The sequence below is a fragment of the Eubalaena glacialis genome, chromosome 20 (assembly GCF_028564815.1).
Source record: "Eubalaena glacialis isolate mEubGla1 chromosome 20, mEubGla1.1.hap2.+ XY, whole genome shotgun sequence".
NCBI classification, from domain to species: Eukaryota; Metazoa; Chordata; class Mammalia; order Artiodactyla; family Balaenidae; genus Eubalaena; species Eubalaena glacialis.
Window position 1 is genome coordinate 1486246 of NC_083735.1, and position 21498 is coordinate 1507743.

The window sequence follows — 21498 nt, forward strand, 5'->3', positions numbered from 1 at the left end:
CTTCCTCCCCTCCTTTCTTATTATAAGTTGGCATTTGCAACATTGCACACTTATGCACAAAGAGGAGGTGAGATGTCATTTATCTACTGAAGTACTATGGCTATAGGCAGGGTGCAGAAAAAAGTGTACAAAGAAAAGGATGTTTGACAGTTTGTTAGAAAGTTATGTATGAAAGAATGACGGGATTGACAAGAAAATCAGAAAACAAGTTTCTCCAGGAGACAGGGCTATCAAAGCGCCTGGCCTCGCATGGGTACTCACCACATCTGCGTCTTCCCAGGGGGTCGTTCTGGACCTCCACGTAGGCCAGATGCCAGCAAAGTCAGCGCACTGGGCCTGGGCCCCCTGGCTCTGCCCCGCGGAGAATGGTGGCCACCTCGCCTTCCTAGGAAGCACCTCTTCTTAGGAAACAGCTCTTGGCCTGCAGAGAGAAGGCATTCCTTACACAGGGACCCACAAGCCACTATGACTGTACATAAATAGTTCACATATATAAACTCAATTTCTATTGGTAATTATTACGTATAAACATTTATAATTACATGAGCTTTTTTTTCTGGAAAAGAGGAATAAATAGATAAATTTGATATAATTGTGCAGGTGTAGGTATACAACATTCACTAAAGATACAAATAAAATACTGAAGGCATATTTGGCAAGGCTGACTATAGTTAGTTAGCAGATCCATCAAAACTCTGGCCCTGATCTTCTCAGCACTGGATTTAATTTTCTTAGGATATTCAAACATTACAACATTCAAGTCTAGTATGACCGTGTATTGGGGTATATCTAGCATGTTCACTTTACGATAACACACATCATGGATTCTGAGAGCAAATGGAAAAAAAATTCAACTTTATGGGGGAAAAAAAGAACTTTCCTTTGTACGATGATAGATTATATCACTTCCAGAAGAGTAAGAGAGACAACAGAACTGTTGCGGGCGCTACATCCTAATGTAAAAATTCTTATCCTATACGAATCAGGCAACTTCTGCCCCTCATTTCTCTGCCACACGGAAGGTGAAGTAACTCATGTGATTAGTGAGTTTACAAAAAACCTGGACAAATTTCGGGCAGACGCTTCTCATCCCCTTCTCTCGGGAGCCGGCCTCTCCTCTGAAGATGCAGGTTCCCTTCTGCTTTCCCACGGCCTCTCCTCTGAAGATGCAGGTTCCCTTCTGCTTTCCCGTAGGCCACAAGCTTACCCAGGGGCGCGGGCTACCAGTGACGGGCGCGGGGGTGAAGGCCATGCTGGGAGTGTAGGTTCAGCTCACAGAATGATAATGGTGCCCGATGTTTGAAACCATGGTCATGGTCTCTCTCCTCGTCCACCTCTCCGATCTCGTTTGTGTGTGTCTCCCTAACACACGCCATCACACTCCAAGCGGAGCAGCCTTCTTCCAACCTGTGGTTACATTGTTCTCTTTACTGCATGAGGGCTTTGTACGGGCACCTTCTGCCTGGCATGCTCTTCCCACTGGTTTTCACGTAGCTGGCTCCGTATCACCGTTCAGTCCTGATCTGAACGTCCTCTGCTAGCCAGCCTTCCTGACCACCCTATCTAAATACCAGCCTTCTCTCCATTACTGAATATTACAGCCCTCTGTTCATTTTCTTCTAAATTAACATAACCCGGCATTATATTGTGGTCTTTTTGCTGGTTTGACTTCCTCCCCGGGACTCCAAGATTCATGAGGTGAGGGATCATGGTCGTTTCATTTGTAACTATTACACAGTAAATATTCACTCAACGTTTCTAGAATAAATGATTGAAAAGACACTGGTAGACATGGACTCTTAAAATTAATTTCTGGGACATATTAAGAGGGACATAATAGTTTACAATCATCATGAGATATCTTTGAAATGAGTGTATAGGAATTGTGGTGTTTAAATGATACTATCTTCACAGATCAAACACAAGAATGCCCAGATGATAAAAAAGAAATGCTTTGCTGTGTGGCCTGATGCTAGCATCTAATAATACATCTGGAGATGGTGTCTATCATTTACCAGCATGTACTTGGGGAACTTTGACAAGGGAAGGTGTTTTCATAGAAAATACAGTATTCATTGAGTATTACCATTCAATTCCAGCACTAGAGACATTACCCAAAGATATTCCAAAGAGCTGAGTCGTAAACTGAACAGTCCGTTGCCACATGCTCTTTGGAAGACTGACAGGCAGAGTGTAGGGCCAACACGACCTAAGTTTTCAGGCCACTCAACAGAGCGGGGAAGTCAAACCCTTCAAGTGGCCTTCCTCAAGAGGGGGCTTTAGCAGTAGCCATAACTGTGATGGTGGCAACAGCCATGGAGACAGTGGTGGCAATGCCAACCAGACGTGACATCCTCAAAACAGGGAACAAAGTCACGACTCTTATGTGTCAAAAGATAATAAGGTTTGATGGATGGCAGTTTACTTTGCAGATGAGTTTTTAGTAATTACGTTTGCCAAGGACTGCTTTCTCTGCTTATAATCGACTGTGCAGCCTCTAGTAAAGCCTCTACTAACAGGAAGAATACAACAGCAAACAGAATTTCTGAAAACAAACACAATCTGAAACTCATTTCTGAGTAAACGAAAACTACATAGGAGCGAAATAGAGCCACCTTTGTCCAGGGAGGGCAAGGCCCTGCAGCTGTCTCAGGTGGCCCAGCCTCAGACTCTGGGCTCCAAGGTCACCGGCAGGGGTAGAGTTTGTGACCTTCTTTGGTACCAGACTTGCCCTGATGGCAATGAAATGCTATACTAAGCTAGGCAGGAAGGTTTGCAGGAGACGCTGAACAAACTAAAATTGGGTTGAACACCACCCCATAGGACCAGAACTTATCAAGGGACTCACAATGCAATCTGTTTAAAAATTCCTGGAAATTCCCTGGCGGTCCAGTGGTTAGGACCCCGTGCTTTCACTGCTGAGGGCTTGGGTTCAATCCCTGGTCGGAGAACTAAGATCCCACAAGCCCCCGGTGCAGCCAAAAAGAAAAACAAAAAAACCCCAAACAAAACAAAACAAAACTCCTTGAGCAAGGAGCCATGTAGATGTATTATGTACTCTCAACCTCTGGATTCTGGTAGGATTTGGCGTATGCCACTTAGAGAGGGATTCAAACTAGCATGCAGGCATGTTACACCTCAGGACAGTCTTGAAGGTCCTGAAGTGTGACTTTGAACATGTGCGCAACTGGTGTCCAACTAAATTAAAGATCTACCGGAAGTTCATGTTTCATAGATGCTTATATTATGAACATGAGCCAAGTTATTATTAAACTCAGTGCTTTGTGATAGTAAGTTATCAAGGTAACAATTAGCAACAGGTGGTGATATTACATATACATAAAATATATATAACAAACATAATAAAATATATAACATATAATATCTATAATATATACTAAAATACAAATATATAAAATAGAAAGATGTTTTAATAAAAAGACAAGTGTGTATGTAATACAAACATAATATATGTAGATCTAAAATATATTTATACACTAAATATACGTATTTATGGGTGTATATGTGTCATCATGAAAATATACATATATCCCTGAAGACAGTGAGAAGCATCTCTCTCTGCAACTATGCCCTTCAGCTCCTCCTGCAGTCCTTTTCCCCCAAATCTCAGGAACTTAAAATTATGAAAAAAAATTAAGACTACATCAATACAATTTTAAGCTCTGAACATATGCAAAGCATTACGGGATTCAAAAAAATATATGATATTGGAACTTGTTTTAGAGAATGTACTTCACTGCATTATTTATTTTCCTGGGTAGATACGTGTGTGTACACACCCAGAGCACCTTAATATGCTTTATTTCCAAAGCATGTGTTCCTGGAAAGACTCCTGCTAATAAAGTGAGTGTGGCAATGCTGTGTTTGAGCTTTCATGTCATCCTCTGTCAGAATTTGGATGCCAGCCTGTAATGGAGATTATAGCTAAATAAATGACTCAGTAGTCAGCCTTCTAGAAATGGCCATATTTAGCTCTCAGGGTAATGTTAACTTCACTGTGGTATTAGTAATCTCATCAACTTTTTGGTTAGGATGGATAAATAACTAGCTTTTAGTATGTAAATTACCAATGAAAACGTTTTACAGAAAATGGGTCAGGTTAGAGATGTAAATGAGGCCTAAAATGTCCCATTAGGTTTTGAATTGCCTTTTTTTTTTTTTTTTCCCCCCTAAGCATTATCAATCTTGCAAGCTTTTGGGGTAATTTTCTTGCTTGAAGAGGCTAGTAAGGTCTTTCCCAGTAAGAAATGAACAAAAATACTTCTGAAAACTAATTTTGCTTGAAAAACATAGAGCAACTTGAATACTGAAGTACAGTTTTTAGATAAGCTGTACAGACCACAGGTACAGATTTTGCAAAGGACACAGTGTGGAGAGGTATCATTCAATGGCTCTCGTTTAAAATCAATTGTATATTTGAAGGATACTTATCAGATCTTGAGACAAATCATTAACTACAAATACAAGTCTATCTTCTGTGAAGCAATGGATCTTTGATTTGGCAAAAAAGTCTCTCTGGTTCTGCTCCGACAAGTCCTATTTGTAGCACTCTTGACTAATCCGTGTTTTCAGGACAAATACGATGCAAAAGCAGGGTGTTGCTCGTAGCACTGCCCTTGGGCCAGCTCACACGGTTAAATGATGAATGTACACACCAAAGCGAGGCAGACGCCGCTTTAGATCTTATGAGACACTAATACAACAGCGTCACAACACAGACTGAGACTTGTCACCAGGCGGTCTCACCCCTCTTACTTTCACCACGTTGGTTTCCCTCCTACGAACCACTCATCTACAGCAGCCTAAATTAGCCTCGTGTGACAATGTACGAAGTGCTTGCTGCTGGTGTTCATCTACCACAGCACTGCCAATGTTGAGGACAGTTTAACGTCTCAGACTCATGACAGGGGGCTGAATTTTTGTCAGTCGGAAAGCTGCAAAAGTGGAATAGTAAATATGAGATTACAGTAACTAGCTACATTTAACCAGCTTAGAAAGCTAACAGGGAAATCCATCAACCCACTGTGATCACCTAGTTTGTTTCTGTGTTGGGCCTAATTAAAGATAAACACATAAAGTCAACGATTATAAAACCACATTTGGTTAGCTTTCTTTTCAATTGTCAGCAAAAACCAATGTCCCCTCCCCCCCAAAACAAATCAACTCTTTCTAAAATATCTACTTAATATTTGCCTGCTCCTTCATTTGTTTGCTTTAATATTTTGCTATAGCAGCCTTTGTAATGGATCCTTGCAAAATGAAGCCTTTTGTGTTTACCCCAAGCGACCTAACTAAATCACAGGTATGCATATATCACATTTTCTTATAGATTTTACTGTTTCATTAATTTTATCCGTTAAGAAAAAGGGATTGTGAGACTTAAATTCCTTCACACAAGTATCTTATTTAAATTGGTCTTTGTTGCCTACCAAAGTTTTAGAGGTCAATAAAAGATGTTCTCACATGTTTTAGCAAAGATAAGTGAAGGTGGTAACAGCAGATCTGGAGGCTGTTCGGACCTAGTCTCCGCGGGTTAAAATAACAAAGCAACTCAGGTAGTCGGTCGTGTGTCATGTCATGTGTTTTGATGGAAGAGAGTTACTTCACATAGACAGGACAGATAATGTGAGAGAGAAATATGAGTCCCAACATGTATTTGTATGATCTACATACCACCATGCCACCTTTTTTTGCTCACTACTAAAATTCTATTATCAGCATCCCTAAATCTTGCACAGCTTTTCTTCTCTTATTTCATCTGCTGGGTATTCCTTCCAATATCATCTGAGTTATTTCTCGAGGATGACCTTGAATCCTCTCTCCCTGTCTAGCCAGGGTCTTCTTGAAAGAGGAACCTCCTTCCCAGGAGGGAGGAAACACACACCACTGCCTCTATCTTTTTGGTTATAGTTTCTTATTTATCTAATAAATGCACAAAAGACTATTCATATCATCACTTAGAGTTAAGAATAATGGTTCAAATTCACCAAACACTTACCATGTGCCACATATTCATTTTATCCTCCAAGCAATCCACGTAGGAAGCATAATCATTTGCCCCACCGTATAAATGAGTATACTAACCCGTGGAGAAGCTAGGTACTGTGACCGAGATCATGTGTATTCAATAGTATGTGGTGGAAACAGAACATGAGTGCAAGTACAAGTTCAAAATCAGTGCTCTATATGTGATCAACAAAGAGTCTCTGCTAGGCACATACTTCCTACACACATTCTAGTCTCTAACACACGCTGTCATCTGTGTTAGGTGTCTAACACCAGGGGGGTTAGGGCTCTGATGCTCTCATGAATCCAGCCTGGTGAGTCTTTGCTAATAGCACCCCATCCCCAGACTCTATCTGAGGTGACACTGGTTCCCTTTGATATAAAGATGAACGAGAGCTGGAACCCATAGTTATGTGGTAGTTCTTAATGCTCCTGTCATTTATATGATAATAAAGTCTTTGGGAATATAATTCTGTTTCTTGGTAAGGCCTTTGGACATCATGAGTTCAGAAAATCCATTACCAGAAATAATACCTCACAAATACTTACATTTTTACAACATTCAAAGTTTTCACAACCATGACTACACTGTATTTTCAAAGTAGCAGTCTAAGTCAGGCACAGCCAATATATAATCATGCCCTTTTGTTAAATGATTACAGAGAAAGGATGGAAGAGAAAGTAATGTTTGCTTAGCATAAACTATTTGGGGACATTATCCTAAGTACTTCGCCTAAATTCTCCCTTCATATTCTCATACCTTCCTTCTGGTGTACATGTTCTTAAACACATTACAGGTGACTTAACTGGAGGTCACAGCATATAGTTAACAGCTTGTAAAAGGGGTTAGAACCAGGATTAGAAGTCATGTCCCTCTCCAAGACCATCCTCTTTTCATTATAACTCAAGTTCAGTTGACAGCACATGTTCAGTGTTTACACATGCCCTTGTCTTCTTCCTTATCTCAGGTTGGGGTCTTGTTTCTCTACATAGGTTTCATTCTGTTAATGGAAAGAACCACATTTTATTTTCTTTGAATCACTCACAGCACATACCTTTGAAGCTATGCTTAAAAGGCCAAGTTAATTTAAATACTTGTGATTTGAATGTGGTCTGGAAGAAAAAGAAAGCTTTCCCTGCTTGTACTTTTATTCATTCACCCAACAACTGTACCTCTCAAGCACTTCTGGACAGGTACTGTGGTCTTAGAAACCCCTATTCATTCCTGGTCATTCCTCCTTAGGTGAGCTATGTTGAGGGCCACAATTTGAACTCATATTATCCTAAGACCTCTGAGCCTCAGCGAGTCTAAAATGACTTGTCCAAAGTTTCAATGAGTAAGTAGCAAAATCAAGCCTAAAGCCACATCTCTGAACATCTCTTTGCACAGCACTTCTGTATAAAGTAGTGTTTGTAGTTATCTTTATCATATATCTGGAAGTATAGATCATAAAATTTGCAAGACACTTCTTATTTAGAATATTATGATGATGAATGAAATGATGAAATGATGAATGAAATTTTTAAAATAATCTTACACAAATAATAAGTTATCAGAATGTTATTTTTAAAATAATCTTACACAAATAATAAGTTATCAGAATGTTGATTAGTTAGAACAAAAAGAAACATTTATAGGTTGATGTAACTTAAAATCAAGGAGCTGGATTCAGAAACACACGATGCTTTTCTTATTGGTTTCGTCTATGCACATGCATGGATTTATAAAAGACTGATTATATTGTGAAAGTGTTAATACAAATCAGCTTTCTGTTCATGGATTTTATTTCATTTCCCTCTGCCTCCCCTATCCTGTCGTTTTGTATGAAACATAGTCTTGAGGAAAAAAATTAAGAAATCCCACTGCATTACAGCATATAGCATATAATGGGCAAATAATAAATGTTGAATGAATGAATAAGGATCGGTCAGGTAGTTTGATTACACTGGTTGAAATGATCACTGCTTAATGTAAAATAACACAGTGAAAGGAATTATGTTGAATCTATCTATCTATCTATCTATCTATCTATCTATCTATCTATCTATCTATCTTTTAGCTATAAGAGTCTATACCCTATGAGATCATAGAATGCATCTGAATTTTTCATCTCTGCACACCCAGCATCGGGTAGAGTGCTGGACTCATGTTAGGTATTCAGTGTACATGTGTTTCATCGACGAGCACTCCCTGCTCACAAGTAGTTTATAATCCAGGAGTGCAGATAAGTGGAGAATATTTTTCACCCTCTTTCTCATTTCTGGCCTCAGTATTTTAAAAGGATGGCCAGCCTATTGCAAATATTTGGGCGGAAACTTTTGCTTTTTCCCTCACTCACTCATCTATGAGGCACACATACACCATGTTCGAATGAGCCCACAATGCTTTGATTTGCACAGGTCATTTTAGCAAGAGAGATGACGAGTAATGTTTTTACAGTTCTTCAGTCTCATATGCATATTCTATTCCCAAGTGCTTCAAAGGGTTCTCATAGTTTGACTTTATTTTATCCTCATGGTGTTTCTCTGAACTATAGCTTTGTTTATTTTTGTGTATATATTATGATACAGCTTAGAATTGCATATTTGTAATATGTTCAATATGAAACCACATAAACCTCAACTAAAATTTTTTCAAATGAGAATCATTTGGTTTAAATTTCACTAACTTTAGGTCAACACAAACAAAACGAACAAAAACAAAAGCAGACTCACAGATAACAGAAAATAAATGAGTGGTTGCCAAAAGGGAGAAGGGTGGGGGGCGGAGAAGGGGATTAAGAGGTACAAACCTCTGGTTATACAATAATAAGTCACGGGGATGTAATATACAGCAAAAGGAATATGGTCAATAACACCGCAATAACTCTCTGCGGGGAAAAACGGTCACTAGACTTACGGTGGTGATCATTTCATAATGTGTGCAAATGTCAAATCATTATGTAGCACATCTGAAACTAACACAATATGGTAAGTCAACTGTATTTCAAAAAAAAAAAAAAACCAACTAACCACTCTGTGACTGTAACCTTATTTTTTTAAGTTTAGTTTGAATGCAAGAAGTCCATAAGCTCTAAAATAGTTTAGTATTTGGTAAACAAAAGAAATATAATAATATAATATTAGCTTTCATATATAAATTATATTTTGTTCAAATTTTTTACCTGTAAAAACTTGCTTTCAATTTTAATGGATATATTTTTTAAACTGAACAATTTTGGAGTGCCTTGGATGGAGATGAAATGTACCAAAGTTTACCCATACAAATTAAGGAAAAATATTAATTTTCACCTAACAGGTTTTTTTTTTTTTTTTTTCAACTCAGTGGTTGGTTTTCAGGAATGAGTTAAAGTTGTAAAGTCACAAATAAAAGGATAGGTATATTCACATCCATCTTCTGACCTGAGTAGAGATTTATCACATTTTGAAGATTCCGTTTAAAAGGAAGATATTCCTCTTCAGCAGACTGCCGAAACTTCAAAGCTTATGGATGCACTTGTGGAATCTCCACCCCAGCAAGGGTCAGTGTGTGTGAGCGTGTGTGTGTGTGTGCAAATGTGCATAGTATCATGCGTTGAAGGTATTTCATACTGAGCTTATGTATACATATGGAGGAAAGAGACAAGCATCCCTTTAATAAGCAAATAGTTAAGAATTAACATAGATCTATCTGGAAAGATCTGAGACTGATGGAAATTCAAGCTGCCTTCACACCCATCAGCAAAACTTCCACCAAAGGATCTGTGGGCGTTATTGTCTATCCGTAGCTCTCTCATCTATGGAAATGGTGAGGAGGAGAGAAAACAGGAGAGGCACTTTCCTTCTGGAAACCTGTCCTTCAGTCTCTGACAGGAGTTTACAAAAACAGGTACATGTTCATGTCCTAGTAATTGCAACTGCGTTTCTCTACAATAATTTCTATATGCGTAGGTACCAATTTTATCAGCCTAACCTGTATATCGCTACATTCCAAAAACTTCCTGCAACTGATTCTATCCATTCATGCATCCCCCATCGATTTGGTCAATAGCATCCATCCAAACTCTCTTTGGGATGGCTGGCCCATTCTGTGATCAGGTTTCTAAGAGGTCCTTTCATCGAATCTCTTTTAAATATACTTGTACTTGTGCTACACAAATACAGTAGATAGTTTTTCTTGTATATCACAGAGATCTAATTTATCTATTTGGAATTTCCATATTTATTTACTTCATTAAGAATAATTTACATTAATGTTTTACTCTAATCCAAACTAATGTGGCAAAGCTGGAAATAGGCAAATATTTTAGGAAATAATAATTTAAACAATACCATGTCCCTTTAAGGACATGCGGTGCGTGAAGAGAGAAAAGTCATCATATCACAGGCTTAGATACTCTGAAAAATTAAAATAGAAACATATGAAAGTCTCAGAGAAGCAGCTTACAAGGTAGCATTTTAAACGAATCAGATGTTTTCTATGGGAGTACACTCTTTTAAAACAATGAAAACTCTCGAGTTTAGGAAGATTATTACATTTCATATGTGAGGTTTATTGAAGAGTAATTGTCCTGACCTTCTTCCTGCTTCATTTTTAGTTAATTTTTAGCTGCAATGCAGTGCAAGCGCTCAAAGTATTACAGCACAAGTCCCTCTCCATCACCCCAGGCACCAGTCCTACCTGAACTTGAATTATGATGTTCTACAGGAGGTCAAGGTCAGGGTACTCACTCACAACACGTGTTCCGTGGAGACTGTGATGTTGTCTAATGCGCCTGTTCAGAACAGCAAACCTGAAACAGGGTATCGCATTGGTCTGGCCGTCCCTGGAAGCTGGGCCTTGGAGAGGCCACGAGAAGTGTGTGGCAGGAAAGGAGACCGAGTCATGACACCCTGCACACCCCTCTCTGGCAAGAGGCAGCCCTTCTCTTGTCACCAGCTCTGAAGGCAGCTGGCCGCGCTGACACAATGCCCAGCACAGAGAGGGAAGGGCTGCGGGAAGCAAGCTGATGGCCCCTCTCTAAGGACAGGGAGGAAGAGAAAGGCAGGACATTTAAAATAAACAATATAACTCACTCTCTGATGTAAAGTGCCAGAGATTTCAGAAGGGAATGCAAATCCAGCACAGAAGACCTTTGTTTGCTTCTCTTGTATTTTGACATTTTCCTAGAATCACTTGATAGCACTCACATTAAGCTTCATTTCAGATTCCGTCCAAAGTCAAACTACCAGACGCAGCAGAGTGTGACAAAACTTTCCAAAAGAAAAGATCGGAATGAATGCTCATGTTGATTTTTCACTCATTGCACTCCCGAGAAGACCAATTTCAAAAATTAAAGGTCACACGAAAAAGCAAATTGCACAGTAAGAAAGTATTTCTTCTACTATTATGAAAATATGATAGCACATCTAATTTTCACAAACTCTCCAGCTATTCTTACGATTAAAGTTACCTTGTGTGTGCTTTTACTCCTTCACCAATAAAGCTTCACAATCTAAATTAATTCTAAATATGAAGATGAATACTATTAGCAGGAATAAACTATCAGATTTTCACGTGGAAAAGAGGGACGCTGTAACCACGGTGCATGTTATATACTTGCGATCATTGTGGCAGTGCAAACAGCACAAATAGAAATTCCAAATAGCACATTCTGAAAGCATGAAAGTGTGTTTGAAGGATAATGTTAGTGACATGAGCTATAGTTTCCAAAGATGTCACGTCAAGGATCTAAAAACAAAGAAATAAAATCCAGAAAAACCGCATGTTAAACCCGGTTTCTTATCTGAGGTTGCATTAGAGTTATAAAAAAAAAGAAAGAAAAAAAAAAAAACAGGAAGAAAATTAAATTTGTATTTTCACAGGCAATAATATGTTGTACAATTTGCAATTAAAAATAAATTAGGCACAAAATCTGCAACATATTGTTTTTAAACTTTCATTAAACCTCTTGAGTTATGCTGCTGGATGCAACATGCTAACAGAAATGCTAGGGTTGCATGAGTTTCTGGCATATGAAATAAAATCATGTCTTCAATCTACAAAAATTCAATTTACAGCTTAGCTGATTGGACGGAGCACGTTAACACCATTCTGGAGGTTTAAGAACAGCAAGTGCGGTAATCCTCTGAGTATTTTGATCACTAGCACACAAGCATGTAACATGCCTTGTGTTCAAGGGGAACCTTTATCCAGGATGCAAAGCTGGTGCTGAATTATAATCACATTCAAAAAGATTGCAAGCCTGTGGGTATTAAGCTTTGCACTCTCAAGCTTAACCAAGAAGATTTAAGCAACCTACTCTGGGACCATATAGTTGATCTGATAAGAGTATTCCCAGACCTTGAAGTTTATTTTTATCAGAAGTTTTGCATTCAAGGTCTCAAACATTAGAACTTTTTAGTGCTAATGAAAAGTGCTTCCATTCAACTCCAGCAATGACACTTACAAGCAGATGGAATTCATAACATAGAGAGAAAAAAGAGAGGGACAGACACAATAGTTTTCCCCTGAATAAAAGAAAATCTTGAAGGCCTAAAGACAACTTCTGATATCTTAGATGTTATTCCAGATTTCTTTGCTGTATTTGTCTGGAAAAGATTTGTCAGACATTTTTGCTACTCAATTTAAATAACTAAGTTATTGAAATGACAGATGCCATCTGTATCCTAAAGGAGTCAACTATTTTGCTGAACTTTTTTTTGTTCAGATGAATCAGGGAGTTATTTATAGAGCAGGTGTTGCTAATATTCAGTCTCTAATATCAAAGACAAGGATAAAATAGAGGTTAAGTTCAGGATTTATTTTTACATACACTTCCATAGAATGACTACTGAACATTTATTAATTAAAATATGATTGAAGAATGACATGAAATAATCCTACATGAGTTTCTCTCCATTGTGGATATGAGAAAATAAAGATATAGACAGCTGAGGTTCTCTAGAATAACTGGATCAAGGGTCTTAAACCTAACATCATGTATTTTTTCTTTGCTCTTTTGTAATCAGTGACTATTTGGGGAGCTATTTCTGTTACATTTACATAGTTTTGACTGAAAAGGATAAAGGACTAGGGTAATTTCTCAAAACCAGTCTATACCTTTTCACTTATTTATCATTTCTGGTTTTTTTTCTTTTCTTTTTTTTAACCAAGAAAACATGCATATAACTCAAACCACAATATGTCGATAAAGGTCCAAGAGAGAATATTTTTCTCTTTCAGTTTTAATGAAGTGAAAGAAGTTTCCCACATGGGTGCTTTAAAAAAAAAAAAAAAAAAAAAAAAAAACAGAGAAAGAAAGACACATCATCTCTCATTCATGGTCATGAAGGCTTAGCTTGATCTGTTTAGATCTTGATCTGTTTGGCTTCTTTCACTAATGAGACTATGTGCCATGGTCATAGCATCCATACTTGGTAGCCTCAACTGCCTGGGCAAGACAAAGGACATAATTTGATGACAGCAAGGACCAGACAGGGCTTAGGCTTAGAGAGTAAAGAAAGGTACAGAAGGTACAGGTTGGATGTAGTTTGCAGAAACCTGCAGAGACCTGAGATGACCTTAGCAATTCTCTGAGTCTGAACTGAAAAACCACGTTGACTGGTCGGGCCAGGTGGCAGGCCCAGTGGAGATACATCTGGGAATACAGACTCATATATACAGAGAGAGAGGTCTGAGTCAAGAAAGAAGAAAAGTCAGAGATTCAATTTCGAGTTTAGGGTTCATATTGGGCGTAATGATAGAAGTAGGGATATAGATATTTCATAAAGCGATTGGGAAGAATTTCCAAAACTTGAGCAAGAGGGTGGCCTGTGCAATGACCCCTTGCACACAAGCAACTACGGATCTCAGGGCAGCATGCTTTCAGTTCCAGTTTCTAGCTGTCTTTGAGGTGTCGTCAAGGAAAGGCTTACACTCATCCCGTTTTTCACCATCCCTCCCTTTGCCAAGAGAGTAAGATAACCTTCTTCTTGTGCCTATGATTGCAGGAGGACTAATACCTCAGGGGTCACTTCAGTTTTAAAAGGCTGAACCTAGTGGCTAAGAAGATTCCCATGATTAATTCAAGGATGAGGACAAAAGACTTGTGCTGACACCATACCCAACAGGTGGATTAGGGCCTGGCTAAATAAAGTGATGGATGCATTTAATTATTACAGGCCTGTGCTAAGTCCTGGTCATGTTTGAGCTCTCTAAGATATTTGACACCATTGATTACTCCCTGATTTTTAAACCTCTCTCCTTTTTTATTTCCTGACACAGATGTCTGCTAGTTCTTCTACGCTTTGTTCATTTTTATTGTCCTGTTTTGGCTTCTCGACATCCTCTTCGTTTATCTAATCATTCTGGCATGTCAGGATTCGGCTCTTGGTTCTTTGCCTTTTTCATGCAAAATATTCTTCCTGGATGTTCTCATTTTATCCACTGGCTTCCACTTCATTCATACCCTGATGATTCTCAGTCTCTGTTTTCAGGTATTAGCATTCTTCCAAGATTCAGAGCTGCATTTCACTGGCTGGACATAACAAATGTGCATGTTTTCAGGGACTTGAGAGACGACGTGTCATAAACTAAATGCCTTCTCTTCCTTTCGGTCTTCCTCCATCCATGCCTAACCCTGCTCCATCCTCTGTAGCCCCCATCTTGATTAATGGAGCGATTATCTATCCAGAGAAAGTAAGTTGTTATCATTTTCAAACCTTCTCTAATCCTCACCCTTAACATCCAATATTAGAAAATCCTGGTAATGCAACCTTGAAAATGTCTCCTGGGTACGCCATTGCTTCTCTTGTCATTTTGCTGGTGCTTTAGTTTTATCCATCATCTTCCCATCAAACGTTCACAGTAACTCCAGTATCTGATTCCACCAGTTCAGTAGTTCTCAAAATGTGGTCCCAAGACAAGAGGTATCAGCATCACCCTTGGCAGAAACAGAAAATCCCAGACCCCACCTCAGACCTATTGATTAAGAAACTCTGGGTGTAAGGATCAGGAGTCTATGTTTTTAACAAGCCCTCTACATGATTCTGATGAATGCTGAATTTGAGAATCACTGAGTTGATCTCTGTTCTGCTGGCCAAAAGGTTTCCTATGTAAGAAATCCACTGGTGTCATTCCTCCCACGCACAGATCCACTGGTTACCTGTAAGATTAGGCCAGAATCTGCAGCAAAGTTTATGCGGTAGTCGATACAGTTTACCAATATTTTCAGTTTTTCTTCAGGGACATGGTAAAGTTTCACCTCCCCGCTCTTTGGAAGTTAGGTGTGCCCATGTACTTGCTTTGGCTAATAAAACGTAAGAGATGTGTTTCACGTTTGGTGAGTTTCCAGTGCACAGTTCAACATACTTCTTTTTTTCCCTATCATAGCGTCTAGTGTTCACATGGTGGAGAAAGAGGAAAATGAAGAGCAGAGATCCAAGCTGACTGGGGTCACCATGTAGTGAAAGAAATCAACAAATCCTCATAGTTTTAAATTACTGAGATTTGGGGGTGTTTGTTACGGCAGCATAACCTTGCCTATTCTGAATAATTCACTTTACCTTCTCCATCTTGGCTGCTGTTCAGTAATTCTTCTTCTCCTTTTTCCTTACTCTTCATACAAATAATAATAATAAATTCACTGTTCAGTAAACTTGCTGAGCTTTTTCATGACATCACAGCCTCGCAGATGCTATTCTCTGCACTTGGAACTCTTGACACACATTTTTACCCAGATGGTTTCATTTTTTGATTTTCAACTCAAATATTCATTCTTCTGGTTACCTTCTCCTGAGTCCCTGGGGCGAAATCAATGCTCCATCCTCTGTGCTATCAGAACAATCTTTTCATCCCTCTGAAATATTTTGTATCACGGTTTACAGTAATTTAATTGCCCAAACTTTTTCTCTGCTCACGAAACAGTAATTTCCTCAATGACTGAGACTCTGACTTATTCATTTTTATTCCAACAGGGGGATTATTCTTTTTCAAAGACCTTTATCGAATCACTTACATGTATTTCTAGAAGTAAAGTAACCTAAATCTTCTACAGCTATCATAGTTTCCTAAGTATATGTTATATTAAGTAGCTTTTTAAACTTTTTCTTATAACCTTAAACATTTGGTTATTTTACTCAATGTCATGTTGGGTTAAGGTCTTTAGGAAGCAGTCTGCAATAATTCCCACATCCTTTGCTTAGGTGGTGACAATGGCTTACTACAATTAACCCCCTGTATATTGAAACTACAAATTTATATAGCAGAAGTGACAGCTTTATAAGAGAACTCATCATGCTAAAATTATAGTTTTTATCTTTTTCATATGAATGCATCATCCTATGTAACCATAGGATCATTCATCTGCCATGCTCTGTACCCTACACAATTTTGTGAAAATTTCCTTCAGTTGTTTTCATGTCAGTTTCATATGTCACTGGGTTTAGTTTCATGTGATAACAGGTATTTCATCACGGATTTGCCCTTCAGAGATCCTAAGGTCATAAGTAAGACTTCTTTAATACATATTCCTTCATCTAATCTTGCCAAATGCCCCTTCCTCTGAATTTACCTCTTTCTGTTGATGACGGCATCATTCTTCTGAGATGTCTAGTATTTTATGGCCACCTTTGTCTTCTTGGCTTCCCCTAGACACTAGTATGCAATGTCTTTCACATTTTTTTTTTTGGTCCATTTTATTTTAAAAAATTCATCTCTCTGAGTTCTCATCTATCCCCAATTAATTCTAACAACAACAAAGAGAGACTGAATTGCTTGAAACAATGCTTGCTCATTATTTCCTTGCCCTAAGGGCTTCAAAAACTCTTCTCTTCAATATGAGCCCAACCTCTTGAGTGGATTATATAAACAAATGGCCTTTATCTTTCATCCTCCCTTTATCTTCCTCGTGCTTCCCAGTTTAACACCCCTATTGAGTCCCGCATGAGCTGGACGCATCCGTTCCACTTCCGCCCTCTTGCTCACAGAATGTTTCTCTACTGCAATTCTCTCTCTTGATCTCATTGCCTTAATAATCCTACTCATCCTTCATCTCCCTCCATCATTAAGCAAGACATTTCTAGTCTACAGACCTTTTTCCCTTCTTTAAAATTCTAACACTTGCTAAATATTTATTTAACAACTATGCTATAACATTCTTCTTTTTCATTGTCATTTATCATCATTTAAATTGTCTCCCTCATCATATATTTATTTATTTACCACTGGATTGTCTTATAACTGTATCCCCAGTAAGTTTTCCAGAATATTGAATACTCATGATAATGTTCACACACAACTGGTTCTGCACATGCTGTACTGGGCGGTGCCAGGCAAGAAGCCACCAGCTATTGTCATTGTCACAGGCTTCTGCCAAGGACTTCCTTACACTTAATTCTCCTTGCTTTATTTCATGAGACACTCCCTCCCTAGACTATGCAAATGCCCAGAAGGTAGCCGGTCTCTGAACTGAACTGACCAGCACCCCAGGTGGGGCCTGATAGTAGAACTCAATTCACCAAAGTCAGATAAGGAAATGTTAACAATAGTTCAGGAACTTAGAAAAACATCTGGGCAATAGAAATGGGCCATTGCAGTGGACAGAGCTTTGCCCCTGAGCCAGATGTCTGCTGCAGCCACAGAATCTTTACGGATTCATGATGGGAAGCTGTAAGCGACATAGTAGCTTCCTAAGGAGCCTCAACCCCTGATGCCCATGGGAATCATTTTGGGTATATTTTTACAATACTGAAGCCTGGGTCTCACTCCAGGAAAAGTAAGTCATGAGCCGGATGGGGTAGGGAAGAGGAATGGGGCAGGGCTTGGTATGAATATTTTAAAAAATATTTCTAGTTAGCTCAAATTTTTTATTCCGGAATGAGACCGGCTGGGAGAGAAGGTCAATGGGAGCACTTAGCTGAAGTAAAGACTGCGGGAAATGGGGAAGCAACAGCAGTTTCTGGTAAATACGCTCCCTTTATTAACATGATCTCAGATTATAAAGCCCCAGGTTACAGAAACCATGTAGGAAGAGCATTATTACCTATACACCAGACATTTATCACCATGACGGTAGAGACCATGCCTTTTTGTTCTCCCCATTGTATTTTTAGTAACCAGCATATTGTCTGGTTCTTGGTAGATGCTCAATTGATTCCAACCATGCAATGGCACTTGAACTTCAGGTTGACTAATTTTAACTGAAATCTGCTATGCATTGTTGATAAATGCACTGGGTTAATACTGCATTTAAGCCCGCAGGTAGTAATTTCAGACAATGTCGAGAGAGTTGTGGAAAGAGCACAAACTCTCAGAGTTCAGGATTCATATCACACTTTTGTCTCTTACTAACCAGGTGACGCTGAACAACTTATTCAACCTCTCTGACTCTGTTTTCCGATTTGTAAAATCAAATCATAGCATCACTTTCGCAGAGCTGTTAGGAGGCTTCAAGATGAGTACGTACAGTGTTTAGAGCAGCACATGGTGATCGGCAAACCGTAACTAGCAGTATTATCAACAAATGGCATTTCGTCCAACAGAGCTGGACGTGGGGGCTCCATCTGTATCAGGCAAGAGGTTGACAAGGATCAGATGCTAACAATAAATTTAAAAAGTTATAAAGTAGAGCAAGGGGAGCCTACTAGTACGGATACTGTCATTGTTTAAATGTATTAGAACAGAAAAATGAATAAAAGAATATTTTTCAGCTTTATTTAGTTATAATTTACAAGTAAAATTGTAAGATATTTAAAGTGTACATCGTGATGACTTGATAATACCTATGCATTGTGAAAAAATTCCCCCCAACCTAGTTAATTAACATACACCACCTCACGTATTTCTCTCTCTCTGTGTCCCTCTGTGTCTCTCTGTGTGTCTCTCTCTCGTGTGTGTGTGTGTGTGTGTGTATGTGTGAAGGAATGAAAGATTTTCGTATGTTGGAGTACAAATATGATCTCCCCCTCACTGCTCATAATATTGACGCAAACATTCTAAATAAGGAATAAGGCAGTCATATGTGATATGCAGAGAACTTAGAAAGGTACCTAACCTAGAAGATTCCCCAGGAGACAGAAAACATTACACGATTCTGTTTGAAAAACTGCAATCAGGAGGTTTACAAAAGTGTAGGCATGTTCAAATTTCAGAAGCTTTATAAGTGACCTAAATGCTATAAAAATGAGAATAAGGAGTTAAGTACAAGTCTTAAGAATTTTCTTTCCCTCCCATAAGTCTTAGCTAGTAAAACAAAGGTCTGTTGTAATTTTTAAAGGTAATTTTGAGAAGTGACAAAATCTACTCTTTGGGCTAAGACTACACCTTAAAGGTAGCAAAGTGTTTACAGGTACCTTGGACGTGACACATCTTTCAACACGTAAGAATAATTTCTGGATTTAATGTGATCATTCAAATTTACATAAAAGTATGCACGCAGCGTCTGCTCCTAAGACGTGGTATTTCACGGCGCAGCTGGAAACCAGTAAGCTCAGGGGCCTCGCAGTTGATGGCTGGACTGCTAGGGTCCATCTTACACATCAGTTAGTGACGACCTGGATATGCCCACACAGAGGACACCCGACCTCCCCACCTGCAGGTGCTTAGGTGAAATGAGGAGGGGGAAGTAGGAGAAGCCAGGGAGAGGGGTGTATCTGATTTCTGGGGAAATAGTCTTTCTAACGTCACTCTCCTGGGAAGCTAGTCTTTTTCTCTGTACACATTTAGGAGGACTGATTAGAGTTAGAGCGGGCGGAATGTACTATATTGGGAGGTGGCCAGTAAAAGTAAGAGGTGGGAAGACTGGCCATTTTGGCTCCAACAATGAAAGTAGCTTGGAGAGAATGAACACAGCAAAGGAGGCCCCCTAGAGGGCAGGCTGAGGTCGACAGTGAAATGTGCCCACCACCACATCTCTCACAGTGAAAAGATTAGGGCAAAAAAAAACCAAACACGTAAATACCAGTAAAGGAGTGGTTAAAATATGTTATCTCTGAGTGGTAGATATGATTTTATTTTCACAAAACTAAATTATTGTGTTTTCATAAAGTATACAAAACAATGCACAAAAAGCTTCACAATAGTTATAAGTAAAAAATATACACAGAATTATCCTATTAAATAGATATATAACTTAAAAAGTCATAAAAATATGTATGCGGACATGTATACATTTGTATATGCATGCATAAATTTATGCATGTACTATTGTAAGCGAAATAACAAGAAAAAGAGAATATCAAAAATATTTTCTTTTAGCTAATAGAATTACGGGTGCCTTTCACTTTTTTTCTCTGATAAATAGCTAAGTGCAAGGGCAGGGAAATTAGGTAGACATAGGTTCAAATTCCATCTTCAGAACTTTCTAGCTGTGCGACTTTGGGAAAAACACCAAAGCTTACTGAATCTCATCTTTTTCCCATGTATAAAATGAGGAAAAACAACCTTTGCAGACAAAAGGATTATTTGAAAGTGATTTAAGATCATGTTTGTAAAGTGCTTTCACAGAGTCTGGCAGATTGTTCATTGCTAATTGGCAGTATCATTCATCTTACAGAAAATCTGAATTGTAATTAGAAATTTTTAAAAGTCTGTTAAAAATTAAATAAATGATAGCGTGAACAACGGAATAAGAATGCACTGTGGGAAGGGACCCAGTGCCGTATCTGGAGCGTTTGACCTGGCAGATTTTGGAGAAGGAAAGGGGAAGTTACAGTGACCACTGGCCAGAGAACAGAGGTGACAGAAGCAAACAACTTCACGGCAATTTTTACCCTTAAAATTTGATCAGGTTGTGAGTGGATGTCAAGTGTCAGGGAGCAAGGAAAGACAAAATAGAAAAGGGGGGGAAGACCAAGACGTTTAGATATAAAACCAAGACCTGAGCTACGCCTGGGGCAGAAAGACACAAAGGCCTTCTTGATGAGCAAACGGCACTAGTTGACGTACCACTTTATGGTGTAACAAATCTTTACATAACTTATCTCAATTTGTCCCAATCCAGTTGGTTATTCCATGATAATTCATTTGTTCCCAGAGTCCTCAGACCAAGAGGCCCTTTCAGGTACAGTACGGAGCACACAGTCCTGAATCCCCGTCACCACCCTGCGACACTACAGGTAATGCAAAATTCACAGCCCAGGCAGAGGCGTTTTACCAGTGGCTCCCTGACTCCACTACTCTAGAACAGGATGGACTAAAAAAGTGTTGCCCTCGTGAGGAAGAGTCTAGACTATTTTTTCTCATCTCTGCTTAGCAGGTAGGGTTGCCTCCCAGAATCTATACTGTGGACAAAGAATGTCACCTGCCATTTCAGTAAACAAAGGATGTTGTGACCATAAAGTCATCAGCCATTGCAGCTGCCCCCAATGGTGCACCCTCAGGAGAATTCAGGATGGAGAAAAACAGGATACTGGCCCTAGAGGGTTCAGGTGGATATCAAAGGAATGATTTCAACAAGCCCGGACTCTTGCAACTTCCCATACAGAGAAAAACACTAAAATCATTAACTTAAG

The 21498-nt window shown here is 38.9% G+C and overlaps 1 long non-coding RNA gene across 1 annotated transcript in view; it reads right to left on the reverse strand.

Annotated features, from left to right (window-relative positions):
- Window positions 1-320: 320 nt before the first annotated feature.
- The window catches only part of LOC133081449 (uncharacterized), a 513762-nt gene continuing 492584 nt past the window's right edge, over window positions 321-21498 (reverse strand). The window contains exon 3 of the long non-coding RNA XR_009698825.1: window positions 321-421. This is a non-coding gene — a long non-coding RNA (uncharacterized LOC133081449). The remainder of the gene's footprint in view (window positions 422-21498) is intronic.